Source organism: Schistocerca gregaria, chromosome 1 (genome assembly GCF_023897955.1).
Source record: "Schistocerca gregaria isolate iqSchGreg1 chromosome 1, iqSchGreg1.2, whole genome shotgun sequence".
Lineage (NCBI taxonomy): Eukaryota > Metazoa > Arthropoda > Insecta > Orthoptera > Acrididae > Schistocerca > Schistocerca gregaria.
Genome location: NC_064920.1, coordinates 144,544,705 through 144,559,529, shown reverse-complemented (window position 1 = coordinate 144,559,529; position 14,825 = coordinate 144,544,705).

Below are 14,825 nucleotides of genomic sequence, written 5' to 3'. Positions count from 1 at the left end.
CGTGCGTGTGTTCATTGCTTGTACAGCCCTCTCGCAGTTTCCGGAGCAAGGGTGGTGGGTCTGACACACCGGTGTCAATGTGTTCTTTTTCCATTTCCAGGAGTGTATTTCAGAGCGACCGTAATCGAGAGGCCGACGATGGATGCCGTAAATGTCCTGCACGCTGCAGGCATCTACACACTTCGATGTGAATGCGGCTGAATCTACCTTGGTTAAACAGAGAGACACTACGAACGACTGGGACAAAACAACAAGTCAGCTGTAGCAGAATACTGTCGCCCATCTATTAATTTTCAAGAGCTCCAGGTGCTTGCTCGGCAGCTGTCGATGCAGCAGGGAAAAATAAGAGAGGATATCGAATTAATATAAGACTCTAACCGCTGCCGAGAATTATTCGGGGTTGTATGGCCGTGGTGCATGGAACTCTACAATCCCTGACGTTTCGTCTAAAGCTATATTGGACATTTTTGGCGTCCAGGTATTCCGGCGCACAAATCCTTTTAGCTCTGTCCACTAGACTTCTAGTTACACCTTCTGTTGTGGATGATGATCGCAATCCTCATGCAAGTATCTGTCGGTATGAGTAACCACAACAGAAAGAGGTGTTATTAAAAGTCTAGTGAACAGAGCTAAAAAGGATTTGTGCGCCGGAATACCTGGACGCTGACTTAAAACATCTAAAGCAGGTTTTGAGAAGAATGGGTACTGTAGTAGGAAAACAAATAGTTTTGCTACCGAATATCAGGAGGCCTAAGGACAACGATAGGACACAGCAATGCAAGAACATTGTTTCTCTACCCTTCATCAAAAACTAACGGATCAAGTCGGCAAGATTTTAAGGACACATAACTTTCGGCCGATTTTCTGAGCAACTAACAAAATAGGCCAAGCACTTGGTTCCGTTAAGGATAAACGTCCCCCTCTGTGTGCAAGTGGTGTATACAAGATTCCGTGTACATGCGGTAGGGTCTACAATGGAACTACAAAGAGAAGTGTGAATACACGATTGAAGGAACAGAAAAGTCCTTTCCGACTAGGGATAACAGACAAGCCTGCCGTGGCGGAATATGCTCTGCAGACGGGTGATCACGTAGTGAAATTTTCGTAAACTGACGTTTTATGTATTATGACGAACTATTATCCACTGCTATACAGAGAAGCCATCGAAATATATAAACATGGGGATAATTTTAACAGAAAAGAAGGAGCTATGAAACTCAGCTATATATGGACGGTGGCACTGCAGAATCGTTGAGAAGTTTTCAGTTTTGACGTACTATGATCGATAGTTATATTTTATCCTTGACAATGTTTATCTCTGCTTTCACGAGAAATCCGGACCACGTCCACTTTCCACGGTATTTAGGCCGTTCTTCGACATCCGATTCGTCAGTCGGCAAGACTCAGAACAACCAGGAGCACCTCCGACGATGTCCAACGTAACTTTGGGCGAAACGTCAGGGATTGTACATTTCCATGGAGCACGACCATGCAACCCGGAAGAATTCTCAGCAGCTGAAACATCCGGTTGGTTTGTGGGATTGACGGTTCAAATGGTTCAAATGGCTCTCAGCACTATGGGACTTAACTACTGTGGTCATCAGTCCCTGGGATTGAAGGGACCAGACTGCTGCGGTGAAACATCCGGTCGTGAAAGCCTTCACCGCATGAACAGGGAAGATGGCTGCAAGTTACCGAAGTCTGGCTGCCAGCGATCCCGGTCCATCGGGCCGCGTGTGTTGATCGCTGGTCAGTGGCTCCACATGACCCGGGTTGAACAGAATATACAACCGGCCACAAGAGAACCGAACTGCGACATCAAAGTCTGTTGTCAATTCGCTATTCCCTACCAACCGACCACCACAGTGCCACAAGCAGTAGCCACCCCTCCATAGAAATCTTTACTTCGAACTGTCCAATATCATCCTAGAACTTGTAGGTAACCATCTGACAAATGAAAGACACTGAGGTGACAAAAATCATGGAAACCTGTTAGTATCGTGTCAGACTTCTTGTCCCGCGCCGTGCAGCAAATCAACGTGGCATGGACTCAACAAGTTGTTGCAAGTCCCGTGCAAAAATACTGAGGCAAGCTGCCTCTACAGCCGTCCATAGATGCGAAAGAGTTGCCGGTGCAAGATGATGTACACAAACTGATCTATCGGTTACGTGACATAAGTGTTCGATGGGATTCATGTAGGGCGATCTGGGTGGCAAAATTATTCGCTCGAGTTGTCCAGAATGTTCTTCAAATCAATCGCGAACAATTGTGGCCGGGCGACATGACTGCAAATTGTCTCCAGGTAGCCGAACATAATCATTTCCAGCCAACGGTCGGTTCAGTTGGACCAGAAGACCCAGTCCATTCCACGAAAACATAACCCAAACCACCAATCTGCACGGTGCCTAGTTGACAACCTGGGTCCATGGCTTTGTGGGGCCTGTGTCACACTCGAATCCTACCATAAGGCAATTTTCAACAACTGCTGTCAAAATTAACGCAGTTATTTGACGCTCACCTTGATCTTTAACTTATGTTTATTGTCACTTACCGTTGATATGTGCCCAGAGTTTCTGAATGCTCAACAACATCTAAAAACAATTAATTGCGTTGCACACTGAAGACCCTCGTCCTATGAGAAAAGCAAACAAGGATTCAACTGAAGATCACTGCCGATAGGGTTAAAATATTGTCTTCCTGCCTATCCTAGGAAGGGAGTGTTGAAAAGTTGTCTTCCTGGTATAAGGCTGGGAAAGCCCGATGAAGATGTAAAGAAGAGCAGTTTCGTAAGCGTGAATGAGCCGAGGAGATGCTCTTTCAGTTCCAGAGGCAGACGTTACAAGAGAGGAGTCGTGAGTCAAAAGCGGGGAAATAATAATGGTACCAAAAGAAACCTCTACCACTCTCCATCAGATAGGTTCTTGAGTGTAGATGAAGATGTAGATGCAGATGTTGATTTGAGGAGGAAATTTCTGAGAAGGTACGTTTGAAGCACAACACTGTATGGAAGTGAATGATCGATAGTCGAAAAATCGGAAAACAACGGATCTAAACGTTTGAGATGTAATGTTATGGAAGGTTGCTGAAAAATAAATTATGTTCTACGCATAATCGGGGAGGAAATGTCTATACAGGAAACTCAGACTAGAAGAAGGTATAATATGATGATGTAGACGCCAGAAATGAAGTGGTTTTAGAGCGAACTGCAGAGTGAAAAAGATGTACAGAAAGAGACTGGAATATATTGAACAAATAACTGTAAGCGTTGGATGTTTAGGGCTAGTCTGAAATGAAGGAGTCGGAAAAGAAACGGTGGTCATTGGGGGCTACAACAAATCCTTCAGAAAACAGATTATCTCTCCCCTCCCCCCTCCTCCCCCCCTCCAGGTAAAATAGAGATACTTACGTACACAGCATATCAAGTGTTGAGGTCAGCGCGGTTGTATATAAGATTTGGGCGATTCTAAACTGCTCTCGGGTATGTTGCCAAGCATCGTCGTGCAAATTTTTTTGCGATATTTCGGTAGGCTGGCTTGTTGCCATCCTCAGAAGTTCTGACGAAGGCAGCTGCAATTCTTTATACTCCGGGAAACCGTAAAATCACATTTCGGTAATATGCGACTGGGATGAGTAGCACTCGTATTGTTGCATGGCCTGAACGATCATTTGAATCGTCATTAATTTCCTTTTATCGCCTTCTTCGCAGAGTATAGCGTGGTGTCACCGCAAGACACAACACTTGCTAGGTGGTAGTCTTTAAATCGGCCGCGGTCCATTAGTATACGTCGGACCCGCTTGTCGCCACTATCAGTGATTGCACACCGAGCGCCGCCACACGGCAGGTCTAGAGAGACTTCCTATCACTCGCCCCAGTTGTACAGCCGACTTTTCTAGCGATGGTTCGCTGACTAAATACGCTCTTATTTGCCGAGACGATATTTTAGCATAGCCTTCAGCTACGTCATTTGCTACGACCTAGCAAGGCGCCATATTCAGTTACTATTGATATTGTGAGTCATGTTCCGTCAAGAGCGACGTTCATCATTAATGGATTAAAGTTAAGTATTCCACCAGCTACGTCCGTTTTTCTAAATTCTAATTTCCTTGTCCTGTTCCAGACCTCACGCCAGCCTGCGTGAGCTAAAGTGCGTGCATTTCGGCCTCCTCTAGTAACACGGTGTTGGCTCTCCTGCCAACCACAACATATAGTGCACATCATTCCGCTTGACCCAAGACAGGAAGGACTTGGGCAAATATTGCTGTTTTTGAACAAAATTAATACATCCCGATGATCACTGCTCCTATGGTTTAATGAATGTGACCTACGTAGGAAGTTGTCACAGCTATGTTCACGAGTTTATTTGAGAAATTCAAAACGTCACCTACAATTTCTCTTTTATGTGAGCATTCTATAAAGTACTGACTAACGGGTATAGCTGTTCGAAAAATACTCTTGGTTACTGTAATCGAAAATAGACTGAAAGAATACTGGCTAGGCCTTTCTCTAACTTAACTCTTGGGTGACTACAGCGATGTTGGAGGAACAAGGATTAAATTCCCGCCAGGTCCTTCCCATTTTAAGTGTTTCATTGACCTTTCTATCACTGCAGACGACATCCGTGATGGTTCCTGGATGAAAACGTAATACGATTTCCTCCGGCAACCTTGTTCAGACGGTATAGCGAACTTTCTTCAGTGACCTACGCTAGGGTCACATTAAATTCTACGTTTCATACTTTCCTTCGAACTGAGTCGTTAACCTCCTCTGAAATGTCACGTGCTCTTTTGACTTGCACTGCAAACAATCGTGAAAGGTTTTTAAATGCCAAATCTCACATCTATGTAATTGAAAACCCGAATAGTTACACAGAGCGAGGTGGCGCAGTGGTAAAAAAATAAAGATTGGACTCACGGAAGATGGTGGTGCAAATTCTTGTACGACCGTCCAGGTTGTAGGTTTTCCTTGGTGCCGCTAAATCGTTTAAGATACATGCAGGATTGTTTCTCTGAAAAGAGCATGGTTCATTTCATCCCCCATCCATATCCAGTGCAAATTTGAGCTGCGTTTCTAATGACTTCGCCTTGTTTCTTTATGGTTAAATCAGTATCAAACTTTAAACTAAACAAAAGCAATTTATTGGTTAATGTTTCTACATAATCGGCGACTTAGGCTAATCTACTCATGCCCCTATTGTGTATTTATAGAAAATTCAGTGGAAGCCATGTATGCCCCTGGGGATACAGCTACTAATAAGACTTATTTAGCGATGTAGTCGATCTACCTAGTGCTGCTCAGGACCAACCATTTTTGTTGAATACCGAATTAGCAGGTGATTATAATTAAAGTACAGCTACTCACAGAGCTTCAGTATGGACTATAATTATCGTATGACAGCAAAACTTGGTAGACATTATCATGCGTTAATGAGGAACCTGTTTTACACTAGAAGAAAATTAGTTCCAATTTTGACCACCAGATGCAAATCTGGTGCTGTAAATGCAAGAAAGACGTATAGAAATGTTTCCATATGTAATGGATTAGAAACATCATGTGGGTAGAAATGGTCAAGCAAGTCAGAAAGGCATTATGTTGGTTTTATTATTAACCACCGCTCAGGCGACTTGTTCATTATCAGCACCGGAGACGTCAAAGAGATGCTGTACAGCGCCAGATTTGCACCTGGTAACCAAAATCGGAACTAATTTTTTTCCAGCGTAAATCTGCTCTGCATTAATACATTAGCATAGTTAGCAAGTTTCGCTGCCATACCATAATTAAAGCTCGGGCTGGATATCCGTGTATAGCTGTTCTTTAATTATAACCACCTTGTAGTTCTCCATGCAGCAAAAATCAATGTATTAAATTGTTATTCGCAATCGTTCCTCGCTCGCTGCCCTGTCCTAACACACCAATTATACTTCTTAAATAACTGGATTTGATAGAATTATGAATATACTGATTACTGATAACTTAACAGCAGCATGATTTCTCCGGCATAATGGATCTATTTACAGCGAGAAGCGGTCTCGTTGCCAGTAAACCATTAGACACTCTTATGGCATATCACGGATGTACGAGTGGACTTCAAAAAGTAAGTTACATATTATTATGGCAGACAACGTAATTTTTATTGAATACTGCATTACACCTCAAAGTGGCACAAATACATGACAGTTTCACAATATAGTTTTCAATTCTCTGTAAAGAACGATCAGAACATTCTTCCAGTAACCTTATAGGTCGGGCAACCACAGCTAAAGAACTTGTACATAATGTGAACAACAACAAAAAATTTAAAATCAGAGATAGTAAAATACTCCATGTTAAACTGAATGACAAACCAAATCTGCAATAGCTGTTTATTGTGTTTTCACTCTATGACATTCGGTTTCATACACTGGAGATATACCTTCTACATCTACATCTACATCTACATCAACATCCATACTCCGCAAGCCACCTGGCGGTGTGTGGCGGACGTTACCTTGAGTACCTCTATATGTTCTCCCTTCTATTAGAGTCTCGTATTGTTCGTGGAAAGAATGTCGGTATGCCTATGTGTGGGCTCTAATATCTCTGATTTTATCCTCATGGTCTCTTCGCGAGATATACGTAGGAGGGAGCAGTATAGTGCTTGACTCCTCGGTGAAGGTATGTTCTCGAAACTTTAACAAAAGCCCGTACCGAGCTACTGAGCGTCTCTCCAGCAGAGTCTTCCACTGGAGATTATCTGTCATCTAGGTAACGCTTTCACGATTACTAAATGATCCTATAACAAAGCGCACTGCCCTCCGTTGGATCTTCTCTATCAACCCCATCTGGTACGGATCCCATACCAGCGAGCAGTATTCAAGCAGTGGGCGAAGAAGTGCACTGTACCCTACTTCCTTTGTTTTTGGACTGCAATTCCTTAGAATTATTCCAATGAATCTCAGTCTGGCATCTGCTTTACCGACGATTAACTACATATGGTCATTCCATTTTAAATCACTCTTAATGCCTACTCCTAGATAATTTATGGAATTAACTGCTTCCAGTTGCTGGCATGCTATATTATAGCTAGATGATAAAGGACCTTTCTTTCTATGTATTCGCAGCACATTCAATTGCCATTCCCTGAACCATGTGTCATTCGTTGCAGATCCTCCTGCATCTCAGTACAAGTTTCCATTGTTACAACCTCTCGATATACTACAGCATCATCTGCACAAAGCCTCAGTGATCTTCCGATGTTATCCACAACGTCATTTACATATTTTGAATAGTGACGGTCCTACGACACTTCCCTGTGGCACATCTGAAATCACTCTTGCTGCGTTCTGTTATCTAGGAACTCTTCAATCCAATCACACAATTGGTCTGACAGTCCATACGCTCTTACTTTGACCATTAAACGATTGTGGGAAACTGTATCAAACGTCGTACGGAAGTCAAGAAACACGGCATCTACCTGTGAACCCGTGTCTAAGGCCCTCTGAGTCTCGTGGACGAATAGCGCGAGCTGGGTTTCACACGATCGTCTTTTTCGAAACCCATGCTGATTCCTACAAAGTAGATTTCAAGTCTCCAGAAAAGTCATACTCGAACATAATACGTGCTCCAAAATTCTACAACTGATCGACATTAGTGATATATGTCTATGGTTCTGCACATCTGTTCGACGTCCCTTCTTGAAAACGGGGATGACCTGTGCCCTTTTCCAATCTTTTGGAACGCTACGCTCTTCTAGAGACCTATGGTACACCACTGCAAGAAGGGGGGGGGGGGGGGGGGGGGGCAAGTTCCTTCGCGTACTCTGTGTAAAATCGAACTGGTATCCCATCAGGTCCAGCGCCCTTTCCTCTTTTGAGCGATTTTAATTGTTCTCCTATCCCTCTCTCATCTGTTTCGATATCAACCATCTTGTCATCTGTGCGGCAATCTAGAGAAGGAACTACAGTGTAGTCTTCTTCAGTGAAACAGCTTTTGAAAAAAAACGTTAGTATTTCGGCGTTTAGTCTGTCATTCCATGTTTCAGTACCAGTTTGGTCACAGAGTGTCTGGACATTTTGTTTTGATCCACCTACCGCTTTGACATAAGACCAAAATTTCTAAGTATTTTCAGTCAAGAGCTTTACTTTCGAATACACTGAACGCCTCTCGCATAGCCTTCCCCACACTACATTTCGCTTCGTGTTATTTTTGTTTGTCTGCAAGGCTTTGGCTACGTTTATGTTTGCTGTGAAGTTGCCTTTGCTTATGTAGCAGTTTTCTAATTCGGTTGTTGTAGCACGGTGGCTTGTTTCCATCTCTTACGATCTTGCTTGGCACATACTCATCTAATGCATATTGTACGATGGTTTTGAACTTTGTCCACTGATCCTCAACACTATCTGTACTTGAGATAAAACTTATGTGTTGAGCCGTCAAGTACTTTGAAATCTGGTTTTGTCACTTTGCTAAACAGAAAAATCGGTTCTCTGTTTAACTGCTCAAGGTAGTTTTCAGATAATGCACTTAAAAAAAATTCACTGGATTCTTTGTTCCTGCCACCCGTTATGAACGTTTGAGTCTCCCATCCGGCAAATTAAAATTTCCACCCAGAACTATAACATGGTGGGGAAATCTACTCAAAATATTTTCCAAATTATCCTTCAGGTGCTCAGCCACAACAGCTGCTGAACCAGGGGGCTATATAGACCTCCAATTACCATGTCTGTGCCTGCTTTAACCGTGACCTTCACCCAAATTATTTCACATTTCGGATCTCCGTCAATTTCCTTCGATACTATTGCACTTCTTATCGCTATAAACACGCCCCCCCCCCCCCCTTTCACTGACCAGTCTGTCTCTGCGGTATACATTCCAATCTGAGTTTAGGATTTCATTACTGTTTACGTCTGGTTTCAGCCAACTGTCTGTCCCTAGTACTATATGGGCGTTGTGACTGTTCATTAATGAGAGCAGTTCTGGGACCTTTCTATAGACGCTCCTGCAGTTTACTATTAGCACATTAATATTGTTATTCCCTGTTGCATTTTGCCTACTCCTACCTTGCCGCATCTCAGGTGGCGTCTTGTCGGGCCTAGGGAGGGAATTCTCTAACCTAAAAAACCCGCATGTGCACTCCACACGTACTCCGCTACCCTCGTAGCCGCTTCCTGCGTGTAGTGTACGTCTGACCTATTCAGGGGGACCCAACATTTCTCCACCCGATAGCGGAGTTCGAGAAATTTGCACCCCAGATCTCCGTAGAACCGTCTGGGCTTCTGATTTAAGCCTTCCACTCGGCTCCAAATCAGAGGACTGCGATCGGTTCTGGGAACGATACAACAAATAGTTAGCTCTCATTCCACCCCTCGAGCGAGGCTTTCCGCCTTCACCAATTCCTCCAACCGCCTGTACGAACTGAGGATGACCTCTGAACCCAGACGGCAGGAGTCATTGGTGCCGACATGAGCAACAGTTTGCAGTTGGGTGCATCACCGCCGGCAGGGCCTCCTCCCCATCTTGGATGAGACACTGGCCTTCTTCCGCGACCTTTCCGCTATTTCCCTAAGGGGCTCCATCACCCGCCTAACATTGGAGCTCCCAGTCACTAATAAACCCCTCCCCTCGTGTGCCTGCTCGGACCTTGCTCCAGGAGCGGCCACATGTCCACTCACAGGCAGAGCGGGCGACGCCACACGGCCAGCCTCCACATTTACCCTCCGCCTCCTGCGACGCGAACGCCGCTGAACCCGCCTCTCCCCTTGGGGAGAGGGCGGCCCAACCGCGCCCGGTACACGCGAAGTTGTCTCGACAGCAGGGACAGTGGGTGAAGCATGTAACACCTGGGGTGTACCTTGCGACGCACCAGACTCCCCAGTGGCGCTACACTCCGAGGCAGCAGCCTAAAGACGGCTGACCGCGGCCATCAGCACGTTCAGCTGTTCGCGAACAGTGGCCAGCTCCTCCTGCGTCCGTACACAGCAGTCACACATCCTATCCATCCTAAGAAATCAACAATTGCTTTAGAGAGTTAATCAACTTTTAACTAGACTGCTAATTCACTAAAGGCGGCTGATGCTGACTACACTGTGGTTACTAGACACTTCTCGTTGGAAACAATGAAAATAAGCACTACCTGTCTCTGGACTGTATCCAAAACAAACACGACATCTATGGAACGCTATTACTAGTACTCGTAAATTAAAGCTTCCTAAAATCAAAAACACACGGAAAGTAGTGACAAGTAAGAAAAACACAGTTAATACTTAAATTTACGTAGCTTGCCGCACAGCAGATGTGAAGCAGACGGCAGTTACGACGACACTCATCTTCAGATCATATCTGCATACAGAATGAAACTACGTAAGAAAAGCGCTAATTGTCCGCATAACCTACCGAGCACAGTAGACAGTAAAGCAATGTACTCACAAAACTAATATTTCACTCGCCATGACTTCCAAAGTGCAAGTGCGCATGAAAACGTATCACTCCTCTGTGAAATCTTCGATGAATCGGCACATGGGCATCCGATCCGAACCATGCATGATCAGTAAAATACCTCCAAAACTGTCCATGCATGCTTCGGATCGGATGCCCATCTGCCAATTCATCCAAGGTTTCACAGAGGAATGACAGCTGCAAAACTCACTGCAGAACTGAATGTCGCAGGGAACACTGTCGCCACCAAAACAGCGGGAAGTGAGCTCCATAAGGCGGGAACTGTAGGCGAACTGGAACTCTAAAGCCACTAATCAGTGAAGCAAATGACCGTAACAGGGGAACATGGTTCCGAAGCCATAAAATCTGGACTATGGAGCAATGGAAGAATGTCTTGTGGTTGTATGAATTTCATTTCACACTATTTCCACTTTATGGCCGAGTTACGTCCCAAGAATGAAAGACGGGGGTTCGCAGTTTGTTTGGGCAGCCGCAGCATGGTATTCCACGGGCCCCACAGTTACTTTGCAGGAATGCTTTACTGCCAAGCATTACGCGACCATCTTGGGTACATTCCAGTGGTGATGCTTTGTTCCAAGACGACAGGCCCCACACAGTTCGGATTTTCTAGCGCTGATTTTGTGAGCATGAGGACGAATTGTCGAATCTTCTCTGGCCACAACAGTCATCAGAACCCGATATTATTGAGCCTCTGTGGTGCACTTTCGAAAGGTGGGTGAGTGATCGCTCTCAAAATCCACCAGCGTCACCTGACCGTGCCACTATTTTGCAGAATGTCTTCTCTTGAAAACCGTACAGGACTTGTATTTATCCATTACGAGGTGACTGTACGTTGTTTTGGACACGAACGGTTTATCTACACAATATAAGTCAAGGTTATGTGTTGAGTTTTCGGCGTTTGCGTATTTTTGTCCGCCCCTTGTATGTGAAAGCATGTAACATTTCGTTCCTTTGGTAACACTGAAAAATATGATTCAAATGGCTCCGAGCACTTTGGGACTTAACATCTGAGGTCATCAGTCCCCTAGAACTTAGAACTACTTAAACGTAACTAACCTAAGGACGGCACACACACACCCATTCCCGAGGCAGGATTCGAACCTACGACCGTAGCGGTCGCGCGGTTCCAGATTGAAGCGCCTAGAACCGCTCGGTCGCAACGGCCGGCCTGTTTGAAGAAAACAAAAATATATTGCGAACATGTTTGTTGAGACAATGTATGTTGTTCCTCAGGTATAAAAGGCTATGAATGAGAACGAATTTTGAGAGATTTGAATGTTAACATCTCATTAGAAGAGTTACCTCTTTTATCGACGTTTTCTAATAGATTATGCTTCCTAACATGACATAGTTTCGGTGTCTGCACTGCAGTAAGCAAACGCCACAAAACATAAACGATTATTTTGTAAAAAGCTGGACATTATGGATACAAACGGATGCTATTTCTCATAAACGCATAATGAAACACGTCACACGTACTGTTGACGAATCGTCATAAAACTAAATTGTTTCTGATCACCTGATACTTTGCCTTCTACTGCTGTGAAATCAGTGAACTAAATAACTCGCAGTGCAACAAATACAGGAACCCAGGGAAGAACTATAGTTCTGTCACAGGAGACAAACGTCAATACAAAGTTTCAAATTGTTTGTCAACATTTTACCTGCCAAACTGCTAAAACGGTGACCGACATATTAATATTGGCAATTCTAACACAACAAGTCGTCCAACGGTTTAGATCAACGCTTGATTTCAGCTACAGATTAGTGAGTAATGACAGAGACTCGGCTGTTCGGCCTAAGTCACGTAACTTAGATATTTGTGCCATACCCTAACACGGCAGAGATGCGGGTGTGTGCGGCCTATATGCGCATGTGCCTCGTATGGTCTAACCGTTTTCAACGCAGACAGAGCACGTTCTCCTGAACTATACTGAGAATGGTAGTTTATCTTTACGTCCGCTACATTGGGTGCTGGACGTAGCAGTCCCCGTGATCAAAACTGTATTGAGAAAATAATAAACTAGTAAAGTCATGCCGGCCGGGGTGGCCGAGCGGTTCTAAGTGATTCCGTCTGGAACCGCGCGACCGCTACGGTCGCAGGTTCGAATCCCGCCTCGGACATGGATGTCTGTGATGTCCTTAGGTTAGTTAGGTTTAAGTAGTTCTAACTTCTAGGGGACTAATGACCTCAGAAGTTAAGTCCCGTAGTACTCAGAGCCATTTGAATCATTTTAAGTAAAGTCATGAGTGTGGCGCAAAATGTTTTGTGTACTTTATAACGACCTTCTCAGATTACAGACAATTTCGACACAGAATAGGCCACATCGGTCTTGTTGCCATTTACTGCCCTCCGTGTGCCTCATAAACTGCTTAGAACTGCTAACACTAAAGTACTATGGAAAGTTTCAAGACCTGACGACCAACTTTGACTGGCTACAGGTCAAACATGTAGGATGATTCATTGAAGAAAGATATTCTTTCGGGTTATCCGTTTATGTGTTCTGTGCGTTAGGGAGGCACATTAGTCATAGTAAGCTACGTAACGTAAAAAGTTCGTAATTAATAATTGCGGTGGTTGTAAATTGTCAGTTTCCCTAATTAGTTGTTGATTACGCGATTCACTCTCGACATAAGATGGACAGCCCATTATTTAACTCATTGACAAGGTTGTGTTTTTACGGTGAGATGAACGGTTACGGAAGAAAGGCTTTTTATTATGGGAATCGGTTTCCTCGTCATAGAAAAAATGCTACATTATGTCGACATATTCTATAAACAGGCAGTCGACGTCGTGCGCATGTTGGCGGTGAAAGGTGTGATGCGTGGAGCAGCTGGGGATGCCAAGGTAGGCTGTGTGCTGCGTACTGCAATACGTGTTACAAGTACACGTCGAACAGCCGTTTGTAGTGTACTGAAGGAGTGATGACCGGCCGATCTCGCACCTCGTACTGAATTGTTTCTTCATCACTACGCTAATAGTGGTTCGCGAAGACGGACGCGTGCCGTTCACATATGAGTTCTATTTTACGTATATTGATCATTTTAACTTTTGGGATAGCCTGGAACTGTGAGAACACTGGAGAGACTACTTTCAGATCTCGCCAACATAGGTACGGGGTGAAGATGATGGAATGGTTCGCGATCATCTCCTACCCCCTACACTTTTCCAGCGTGCTTACCCGGATCAAGTTATCGTCAGTTCATGGAATTACTGGACATAGAATTGCACGTCTTCGCAGCAATGTCTGGTTGAAGTGCGGCGCTGCACTAAGCCCAGACATAGGTGTGGCCGTGACCTACAGCCCGATCGCTATAATATCTTCTACGCATAGTATCTCAGCTCACTTCATTCGTGCAATGTCTCGTTGAACACATCGGCTGTCAGAAAAATATCATTCCCATTTTGGACTTGTTTGGCAGATTACGCATGCCGCTTTTTACAAGTGATTTTAATGACTTTGATTGTGCGCTTCTGCTCGTGGACTGAACGTCAGGATTCACTTTTTGGAACATCTGATAAGATTCGTTAGCAAATAGCAGATTTTTGACCTGTGCCAGGGCAGGCGACTGGACACTGTTATTCACCTGCAGAGTGTGGCCAGCAGTAGTGGCTTTATGAACCACATGCCTGTTCCGGCGTCACATCTAGCGCCGGCACGTCGGCGTGGAACGTCACCGCAGAGAGGGCTGTGAGACGGCGTCAGCCAATAGTAAGCTGACTAGAGCTGCACCACCACAGGAGCGGCCTCTATCCGAAGAGAATATAAGCGCCGCTCCAGCCAAGCCACGGCCGCACTAGAAGAGCTGCTCTAGAAGACGAGCCGTCATCCTCACTGTTTAGTTGAGACTTGTACCTTTATTAATTGCTTGCATGGAAATTGTATATAGCGAAGGACATTGATTATTTGCATGTCACCAACTGCTTGCGACACTTCATGGTAGAAACGCAAGTTAAGTGTGGTCAACTCAATTACTGTAATAAACATTAATATGATTTGCTTGTATGTTGTCTAGCTATCCGAGTACACAGCTTCCTGGTCATCCTATATTACACGAGTGGTCAGGATCCTACAATACCCTTTTGGCGTCTGTTGGTGATTATAAACGAAAGCCAGTGCACGTTTTCCGACCGTACCGCCTTTCATATTACTTTATAACAATGACCGCAGGAAATGCACCAAGATCGAGGGCTATGGCTGCTTAACTACAGAGCGAAGAGAGAGGCCAAAAATGGACACCCAAATCAGACCTGACTCACGTGCCTGCAGACACGAACTAGAACATCCTCAATTATCCAGTAGTTGACACATCTACATTTAGGCTCATAAATTAAGGATAATTGCGTGTTGGCATACTCTGGATCAGGTGGTCGAGCAGCTGCTGGAGTATAGC